Below are 9,286 nucleotides of genomic sequence, written 5' to 3'. Positions count from 1 at the left end.
CGCCCCCAACCCCCCTTTCCCCCAAGCTGTAAGTAGGAGGCGAGGAAGTGAGTCTGGGCAAGAACACCTCTCTGCGGAGTAATTCATGAACTGCCACAGTCCGGGTGAGAGGTGTGATTTGGCTCAAAGCGGGTGAGGGTTTCTGTATGGTAGACAGAGGCAGGAAGCTCTTGCTGGGAGGAGAGAGGGTCAGCAAGTCTATATAACGGTTTCTGAGAGAGAGAAAAGTTTAACTGAAACACAGAGCCCCTCGCTTGTAATCCTCTTGTGGTTTCCTTCCTCAGCTCCATGGCCTTAAACCCCCATGCAGACAACCTCCCTTTTACTGCTGCACTCTAAACCGTCCTCTCCCCACCTCCCTCTCCCTCTCCTTCAGTCTCTTTTTCTTTTGTGGTATAAAAAAGATTATGCTTATTCGGGTCTGGCTGTGGCCCTGGCCTAGCTCCATGGGAGGAGATGCGGTTTCTCCAGCTGCTGTGAATCCTGCAATGAAGGTCCACGCATGAAAGCATGCTGCATTTGAGTGGTCGAGGCCGCCATACACCCCCCACCACTTACGCCCCCAATTTTTTTGCAATACTCCATCATCTCTGCGTATTACGGCTTTGAAGTCTTCCTTTTTTTTTAATGATTTTATCTTGTGGCTTATCTTTGCTGCTTACATCCTTTACTGAACCAACCATGATAAACACAGCGCTTATTAATACACGAGTGCACGTTTTTCTGCTTTTTACAGCTGGAAAGAGGGGATCATATTATAGGAGGTGCGTTAAAAAAAACCCGAAAAAATGGGGCCCGGAAAACAAAAAAAGTTAACCGGTTTTTTTTTTTACTTTGGCCAATCTCCCCTTCACGTTCGCCTTTTTGCACCACTTGAAACCCAAAGTTAGAGTCATTTCATATAGAAATATAGATATTGTCATGGCCTGGGTCTAGAGACCCAGGGCTCAGGCATTTTCAGTGTATGTTTATGTTTATGTTTTCCGTGTGTTGTATTGGTTTGCTCTCCGTCTCTCCATGTGTCTCTGTGTGAGCTTCCGGAGGTGTGGGTTCGCTGAGGAGACTGCGAACCCGGAAGTGGTCTACTCGAGAGACAGCCGCCCCTGCCGCTCGTCGTCCTCTGCCAACTGCAGCAGATTACGCTCGTCTAGGAACGGCATTTAGGACTGCAGCTGAGCTGAGGCCGACGCTGGATCCTTGAGTCAGAACTCGTCAGTACTGCCGTGAGCTTTTATGTAACCTCCGAGGAAACAGATCCCCTGCTAACCCTCTGCCTTTTGTGTTACCAGGAATCGGGAGCGGAGTACGCCTCTAAAGTCACGGTGTGGGAATTGGAGTTTTTTGGAGTCGCCACCTTTCACTTCTCACGGACATCTGCACTGTGTGGGATTCAGGGAGAATCACCACGGGACCACAGTGCTGGGATTTTGTATATAGTTGTGTGTTTTTCACCTCCTGTAAATAAATCCACTGTCCTTCACTTAGAGTCTCGCGTTTGGGCCCTGCTTTCACTGTCACTCCACGGTCTGCCATCGCAGCCCGTGACAGATATAGAGTTAAATCTGAAGAGTTCTTCTGTTAAAACCAGGATATATCCCATGAAGAACATAAAGTGTAAAGTTTATGTAGTTACAGCTTTGATTTTCTGTACTTATAAAGTTTTGTGCCGTTTTTCTTTTAGCCAGAAATGTACTTGTATGGACAAAAGGATTGATTAACAACCTGCATCATTAAAACTATCAGCTAATCAGTGCTAAGCAGTGTTGGTGAAGTTACTTGAAAAAAGTAATCAGTAACTAATTACTGATTACTTCCCCCCAAAAGTAATCCCGTTACTTTACTGATTACTTATTTTCAAAAGTAATTAATTACTTAGTTACTTAGTTACTTTTTAAAAACACGATTTACAACCTGAATAGGTGATAAAGCGATAGATCTTTCAGCCCAGTTCTACTTTTTCTACATAATCCATAATGCAAAATGTAATCAAATGGAAAAGTCTCTTTTTAAAACTTGTTTTATCAGTTTTAATCTTTTAACTTTATGCATCAAGCAAAAATTTAATTATATGCAACATTCTCTGAGTTGAATAAATTAGTTTAACATTTAAACCTATTTTCTACACATTCCAGCACATAAAATAAAATATTTTTTGTGTTTACACTCACTCTTTCAAATAGATGCAAGTAAAACACAGCAAGACATAAATAAAGTCAAAGACTCAGCGGTCCTGTTGCTCTATTTTCACCTGTCACTCGCTTACCTCACTGTCGTGAGATATTCTCGCAAAAAATCACGGTTTTAGTAACGCAGTAACGCAGCGTTCCTACGGGAAGGTAACGGTAATCTAATTACCGTTTTTGCAATAGTAATCCCTTACTTTACTCGTTACTTGAAAAAAGTAATCAGATTACAGTAATGCGTTACAAGTAATGCGTTACAAGTAATGCGTTACTGCCCATCTCTGGTGCTAAGTAACACATTAATAAAACAATTTTTGGATGGTCTGTATGACACAGCAAACCATAATTTTATGTTAAAAATGCTCTAGAAAGGCACCAACAGCACACACACAGTTCACAGAGGTTCAGTGCAGAGGACACGAGGCCTTGCAGACACCTGTTGGCGCCACTGATATGTACTGGGAAGCTGTTAATCAATGTGGCCTTTGTGTGTTAATCAACACCCTTAGCGCCTAACTCTGCACTGAGATGTTATGAGGAAGGAAGATATCCATAGAAGTCTAAGGTTGTAAAGCTGAAAATTTAACTTTGAGTCTGTGGCACGGTGGTCATGCTTTGGTCAAGACAGACACCTTTTAACTTTAAGTTGAATTTTAGAAACACAGTTGCTGGGAGATAAATCTGGCATATTGGTTTGAGCTAACACACGTGTTGTGTGTTAGCTCAAACCAAAATTTATGCTGGATAGCCTTCCTGATACAATCCCCAAAGGGATTTGTGTCTCATCCTAGGATAAAAGCAGGAATATTTTGTGTAAAGCACTCCAGTGTAGAGTTACTTGGCATGACCAAAAATGCTCCTTTAATTTAAGCTGTGACAGGGCACGCGGTGGCTCAGTGGCATGCACTACAGTTCTCGTTGTTTGCGAATGTTCGGGATGTTCCAGCACTGACTGTCCAACCCTGGGGACAAATTTACAGCACACAAACCTGCTATTTAAGATGTTTAGTCCTGCCAACTGTTGCTGCTGCCTCTGCAAGCTGCTTTGCAACCCCCTTCACTGTATTTCCTCCTTTTGGTTATGCGTCTGACTTAATCAGTGTCCCTCCTGCTGTCGCTGACGCCTGCTCTGTTGTGTACTGCGGGGGTCTTGCTGCAATCTTTCCATTTATAGTTTGAAAGGGCGGGGAGGTCCCAGAACAGAGCCGTACCACAAAAAATAAATTACTGCACATGGAAATAACAATCTTCTTCTGACTCAAGTGGTCCTGAATGAAAGGCTAACTGCTCAAGAAAATCCAGCTAAATGCATGCAAATACCTGCATGAAGAGCTTTTGAGTATGTGACTGACAAACAGGATGATTTAGCTACACAAATGTTGTCCGTCCATAAGGTTCTAATAGATATTTCATATTTAAATTAAAAAAGCAAAAGGGACCTCGTAGCAATGGTCTGTTAGTAATAGCACTGGAGTAAATACAGTAAATTAGGCTTCTTGACTGTCGAAGTAAAGGCTCTGTGCAAGTAAAACTCAAAGTAATAGTAAAACTTTACTAATATGAGGCCATGTAATGCCAGAAGTCCAATCACAAGCTATTAGTTAAGAAAAACAGCAGACATATGGGGCGCTTTCATACGAGCTGAGACACTGCCATGTCCACATATAAGTCCCATTTACATCTCGCACACTAAACGCTGCCTACTGTACTGATCAAAACATTACATAAGACTGGTGTGGTGGTAGGATAGGAAGTCTGGCTGGGATCCAGTGGCTTTCTAGAGGCCCTGGCTTCTCTCTGTACATTAGCCAGGATATTAAAGGAAATGCAGGCCGCCACAGGCTCCACTGCTGTGGTTTGCCATCAGCCGGAGCAAATCTGTGTGCTCCAGTGGCACACACTCCCTGCCCAGTCTTGACGTGAGGACTGTGTGTGTGTGTGTGTGTGTGTGTGTGTGTGTGTGTGTCGGTGGGACAACTGCATGACCACGGTGTTCCAGTCTGTGTGGCCTGTCAGCAGCCGGTCTCTATAGTAATGCTCACTCATTACACATAATAGTCTCAGAGACAAAGAGGGGAGCAGATGTAAGGGAGACACGCATGCACACACACTGTCGTGAACAGGCGTGTGTTCACGGACCATTAGCATAGCTGCAGTGTGAGCTAATCGGCTGTGGCAGTGTTTTGCCGTAGCCTGACTGGGTGGAACAGGTAACATTCAATTAGAGGCCTACATGGCTGGCATGGAAAAGACAAAAAAGACTGTGTTACTAAGCAAACGCACAACACGCTCTTCAGGAAGATGGGAAAAAGCACCACCTTTTCCTCTGGTGTCGGAACAGAAAAGGTTCACACTTGTTGTTTATTTAAATGAGTCGACCCAGCTACAAGAGACAGAACCAAACCCGTCACAGGGGAAATCACTTCACCCCACAGTGGAGTGTCCGTAAACCTGGAAGAGTCGCTGCTTTTACACTTCTGTTTCCTTGTCTTGGAGTTACTCATTTCTGGTTTGATTCCTATAATGAGCTTTAGACATTTCCACAAAGCTACTCACGATCCACTTTATTAGGTACACTTTTCTAGTACAACTTTGGACCCTCGTTTGAACTGCCTTAATTCTTCATGACAAAGACTCAACAAGGTAAAGCAAACATTCGTGAGATTTTGGTCCATGTTGACACAATAGCATCACACTGCTGCAGATGTGTTGCTGCATATTCATGATGTAAATCTTCTGTTCCACCGTATCCCAAAGAATTTAGATCTGGTGTGTTGAGCCCATTTGAATAGATCAAACTCACCGTCGTGTTTAAGAAACCAAATTGAGATGATGTGAGCTTTGTGACACGGCGCACTGTCCTGCTGGAAGATGGGTACATTATTAAGGATGGATATGTACAGCAACGATACTCAGGCAGGTTGTAGTGTTGAAACAATGCCCAGCTGGTACTACACAGCCCAAAGAAAGAGCCAAGAAAACACCCCCACAGTATTACACCACCACCAGCAGCAGCCCGAAGCTCTGATACAAATCAGGATGGAGCTACGCCTTTATGCTTTTTATTTATTTATAGCCTCACTTCCCCTTTCTTAGCTGTCAGTAGTGGTACCCAGTGTGGTCCTGTACTGCTGCAGGGTTGATGTGCGCTCAGAGAGGCTGCTCTGCATGCCTTGGCTGTAACAAGTGTCTATCGGAGTTACTGTTGCCTTCCCATCAGCTCAGTCATTTTCCTGTGACCCCTGGCATTAAGACTAAGCATTAAGACATTAAGACATTAAGACTATTCTCTATAAAGCCTACAGATGGTTGTGCAGGAGAATCCAAGCAGATCAGCATCCATCCCGATGCTCAGTTTGAACTTCAGCAGGTTGTCTACATGCTTAAATGTGTTGAGCTGTTGCCACGTGACTCCCCTCACTCCTAACTGGTTGTGGCTCTGCTGGAGGTTTCTTCCTGTTAAATGGGAGTTTTTCCTTCCCACTGTTGCCAAGTGCTTGCTCATAGGGGGTTGTTTGATTGTTAGCTAGTTAAAAGCATTAGTTTTCACTCTATTACAATCTAATTTTAGCATGCTTTGTTTATTTAGCTGTTGCAAAGATACATTTTAGTTTGCTGAATTGAGCACAGTAATGTACTTTCTGAGTTATCCACTTTTATTCTACAAGTTGAACATTTTCAACATACTTTTGCTCAGAAATATTGATGTGGCCTAAAGCTTTTCGGCACTTTTTAGTTTTGCTGTCTGCAGATGAAGAGACAATGAGGCACCTTTGCACAAAACAAACTCAGCGGAGAGCCATAAATTTGTTTTCTCCTCCGGTGCGAGCGGGACTTAATTGCGCTCAATCTCTGTGACTCAACGTGAGTGTGTATTCATATTTAACAGTTTAATATGTATGTGTGTAGCATGTGTGTGTGTGTGCGTGTCTGTGGGGGATTGTCTCTTAATATAGTTAAGCTGTGAAAAACCCCAAAGTCTTTGGCGAGGTCTCACACACACTTTTTCTCCTTCCTTCCTCTCACCAGAACCATTTATCAGAGCAGAACAGGGGCAGCTTGCGTGTCGTAAGCCTCTTTGGAGCCACAAACAAATCAAGCAGGGCTCTCCATCAAATGAACTCCCCACTCGACTGGCGGTTACATAAAGGTTTACTCACTCGCTGTGTAAGAGCATGTTTCAGTGGGAATGGCTTCTGATTGAATACATCCATACCTACCAGCACTGGGGAAGAAAAATGGCTAAAACTCAAAAAGAAGGCGGGGGCGACTGTCAAACTTTTTTTACTTCTCCATATGTCAGCATATGGCGAGGCTTTTACAAGTATGGCTGATTCTTTTATTTCAGTGCATGTGTAGGAACCATCGCAGATTTGACTTACATTGAATGTGATACAAAACAACACATGGACATGCTCTGCAAAGACAGCAGTGCATGTGTTTATGCATTATGACACAGATCGAGAGGGGGGGGATTCAACAAAGGCTGGAAATGAACAAAGACAATCACACTAAACCAGCTGCGCTAGTGTGATATAAGTGTGTATAGTGTAATAAGACTTTAATGCAAAGCAGACAGCTCAGAAAAATATGAAATTTGTTTGACTTTCCCCACAAATATGATTTTTTTGTTCAATTAAACTGAATTTAGTTTATTATGATCTTTATTTTATTCCACTGTAAAATGTCAGACAACCATAAGGATTTGACTGAATAATAGAGCCGGGCTGCACAGGTGGACTTCAAATGGAGCTCTATTAGTATAATTTTACTTTAAATGTAGTGCTGCCAATAAGTGAGAGGCAGGAGACCGGCTGATGGATCAGTACGGCGTCCGCATCACTGCCGATGGACCGATCTGCTGCGGTGAAGAGAGGACTGTGCGTGAAAGCGTAGCTGTCGATTCAAGTTCTGCTTTTACTGTGAATGTGTTCGCCACGTTGAGTTCCACTGTATCACGCTCTGTTTTGATGATTGTTATTCATATTTATTTCATCACATCTGGATTATTGTAATTCACTGTTCACTTAAATAAACAAAACTTCCTCAGAATGTGCGCAGGCTGTGACTAAGCCTTCCAAGTACTCACGTCACACTGTTGCTAATTCAGTTGCTGGTTCCTCATTGACTTCAGAGTCCAGTTTCAGATTCTGGTTTTGACTCTTAGAGTCTTGCGTCGACAAGCACCAGGGTACACCGGTGAACTCTGACATTGCCAGCAGGTCCCAGAGGTCATGTGAACATGGCCTGCTGGCTGTGCAAAGATCTGTCGAATCAGTCATCAGTTTAACAGTCATCACTCCGGGCATGCCCTGTTAGGAGAAGGCCCTGAAACAGGACACAGTGAAGACTTTCTATCTCTTGACTGCTTTGGGAACACCTCTGTGTCCCAGCAGAACAGCTGGAGGAGGTGGTCTCTGTTTTGACTGCTGACCCATGAGATGGACTGGAATACACAGCTGAATATAAATGGATCGAAACAGGCGACAGCTTCTATCACGCCAGAATACAGAATGAGATTCTAGTTATTATTACTAATTATTATTACTGTTATTGAAGTTATTTAAAGATCGTTATAAATAAAAATGCTGCTGTACTGACTTTTCTAGGAGAGATAGCTGTATCGTTGCACAAAACATTTCCTTTCTCATACGAATGCTGCAAGACACCTGCTACACTGAAACCTTTGCATACGTAGAAACCTTATGACAGCCTTAATCACCCTTTACAACGGCTCTAACTACATGCAGCTCCTGACATATATCGCATATCTTGATGAAGAAATGCTCAGTTTTAAGAAGAAAGGTTAAACTTTCAGAGATCAGCCCTTTTTTTTTCTTTTTTTTTTACTACAATGCACATTAATAAGGAAGATAAGAAAGTACTGCTATTCCACTCGGGTTATTGTTATGAGCTAAAACTAAAATAAACAGTAAAACTAGCTGTGAAAAAAGCATTTTAGTTAATTAATCCTTATGTCTACATTTGTCTGCAAATCTAGCCTGATGAGGCTTTCCTTCATATGTTTCCTGAGATCTAGATGTTTGCAAGTGTTGCTCCTGCTTTTATCTTCAAGCAAAATGAAACTAAAATAAAGACAACAAAAAACGAATTCGAAAACACAAAACACTGATTGTAATTCCCCGTGACCTCCACCGGATGCTCTCAAAGTCCCATGCCTCGATAATAACACCTGACTATGCTAAACAGCACGTTATTATTAGATACATTAACACATTCATGGACATGTATTTCCTCATCAACTCATCGCACTTGTGTTGACAGGAAACCGGTGGCGTAAGATTGAAGTTTACTCCATGAGTCATCATTCGTGTGTATGCAGGAATGTGTCTGAACAGACACAAACACAGACACCGCCATGGCGACACAACAATAATACAGACAGCGTGCACAATAGAGCCTGAACGACCGGGATAAAACTGCTTGGATGTTTAAATCCCCATTAGTCAGTGTTTCTGTACTGCACAGCAGCTCAAGCTCACAACATTTAAACGCAAGGAAAGTGATCAATCACTACCCGGATACAGTAAGGCCTCGAGCTTTGCCTCAGCAGCCTGATATGTTTTTCCTTCTGGATGATAGCTAATCAATATCATCAGCGTTCACCCTGCCCTCCAGCCAGGCCTCACCTCCCCACTAACTGCAGCTAACAGCCGAGGTCTTTGTTGTGCCGTGACCCCACTCTCTCTCCACTAACACAGGCACTGCTGACCGTGACCACGAGGGCCACGAGGACGGGCCATTCGCAATCTGGGGGTCCACAGCCTGAACAAAAGCCCAGGTCAGTGGAGAACGCGCAAACAGACGGAGACCAGGGATGAGCCTTCTGCTCTGTGGTCAAGCTACAGCTGGGACAGTCACTCTGAGAACTTGACCTTCACCTCTGGACCTGACTGTGGCTTTGGAGGATGGAGAAGGGGGCGTGCCCTGCACTGACTCCTGTGACTCTATTGGTAATGGCATCGATTACTGTTTCTGGACCCGAGTTTGTGTGTGTGTGTGTGTGTGTGTGTGTGTGTGCGTGTGCGTATTAGCACGACCGTAAGCGTGAGCCAGATTTATTTGAATGATTCATGGTGATG

The 9,286-nt window shown here is 43.4% G+C and overlaps 1 long non-coding RNA gene across 1 annotated transcript; it reads left to right on the top strand.

Annotated features, from left to right (window-relative positions):
* The first annotated feature begins 1,129 nt into the window (after positions 1 to 1,129).
* Positions 1,130 to 1,547, top strand: LOC102295657. The gene is made up of 2 exons (XR_315799.3): positions 1,130 to 1,211; positions 1,290 to 1,547. It is a non-coding gene; the product is annotated as an uncharacterized LOC102295657 (long non-coding RNA).
* The last annotated feature ends 7,739 nt before the right edge of the window (positions 1,548 to 9,286 follow it).

The sequence above is a fragment of the Haplochromis burtoni genome, unplaced genomic scaffold (assembly GCF_018398535.1).
Source record: "Haplochromis burtoni strain Fernald_Lab_line unplaced genomic scaffold, NCSU_Asbu1 Contig_55, whole genome shotgun sequence".
NCBI lineage: Eukaryota > Metazoa > Chordata > Actinopteri > Cichliformes > Cichlidae > Haplochromis > Haplochromis burtoni.
Note: the sequence above shows the minus strand (reverse complement) of the source record. Positions and strands in the feature narration are given on the sequence as shown.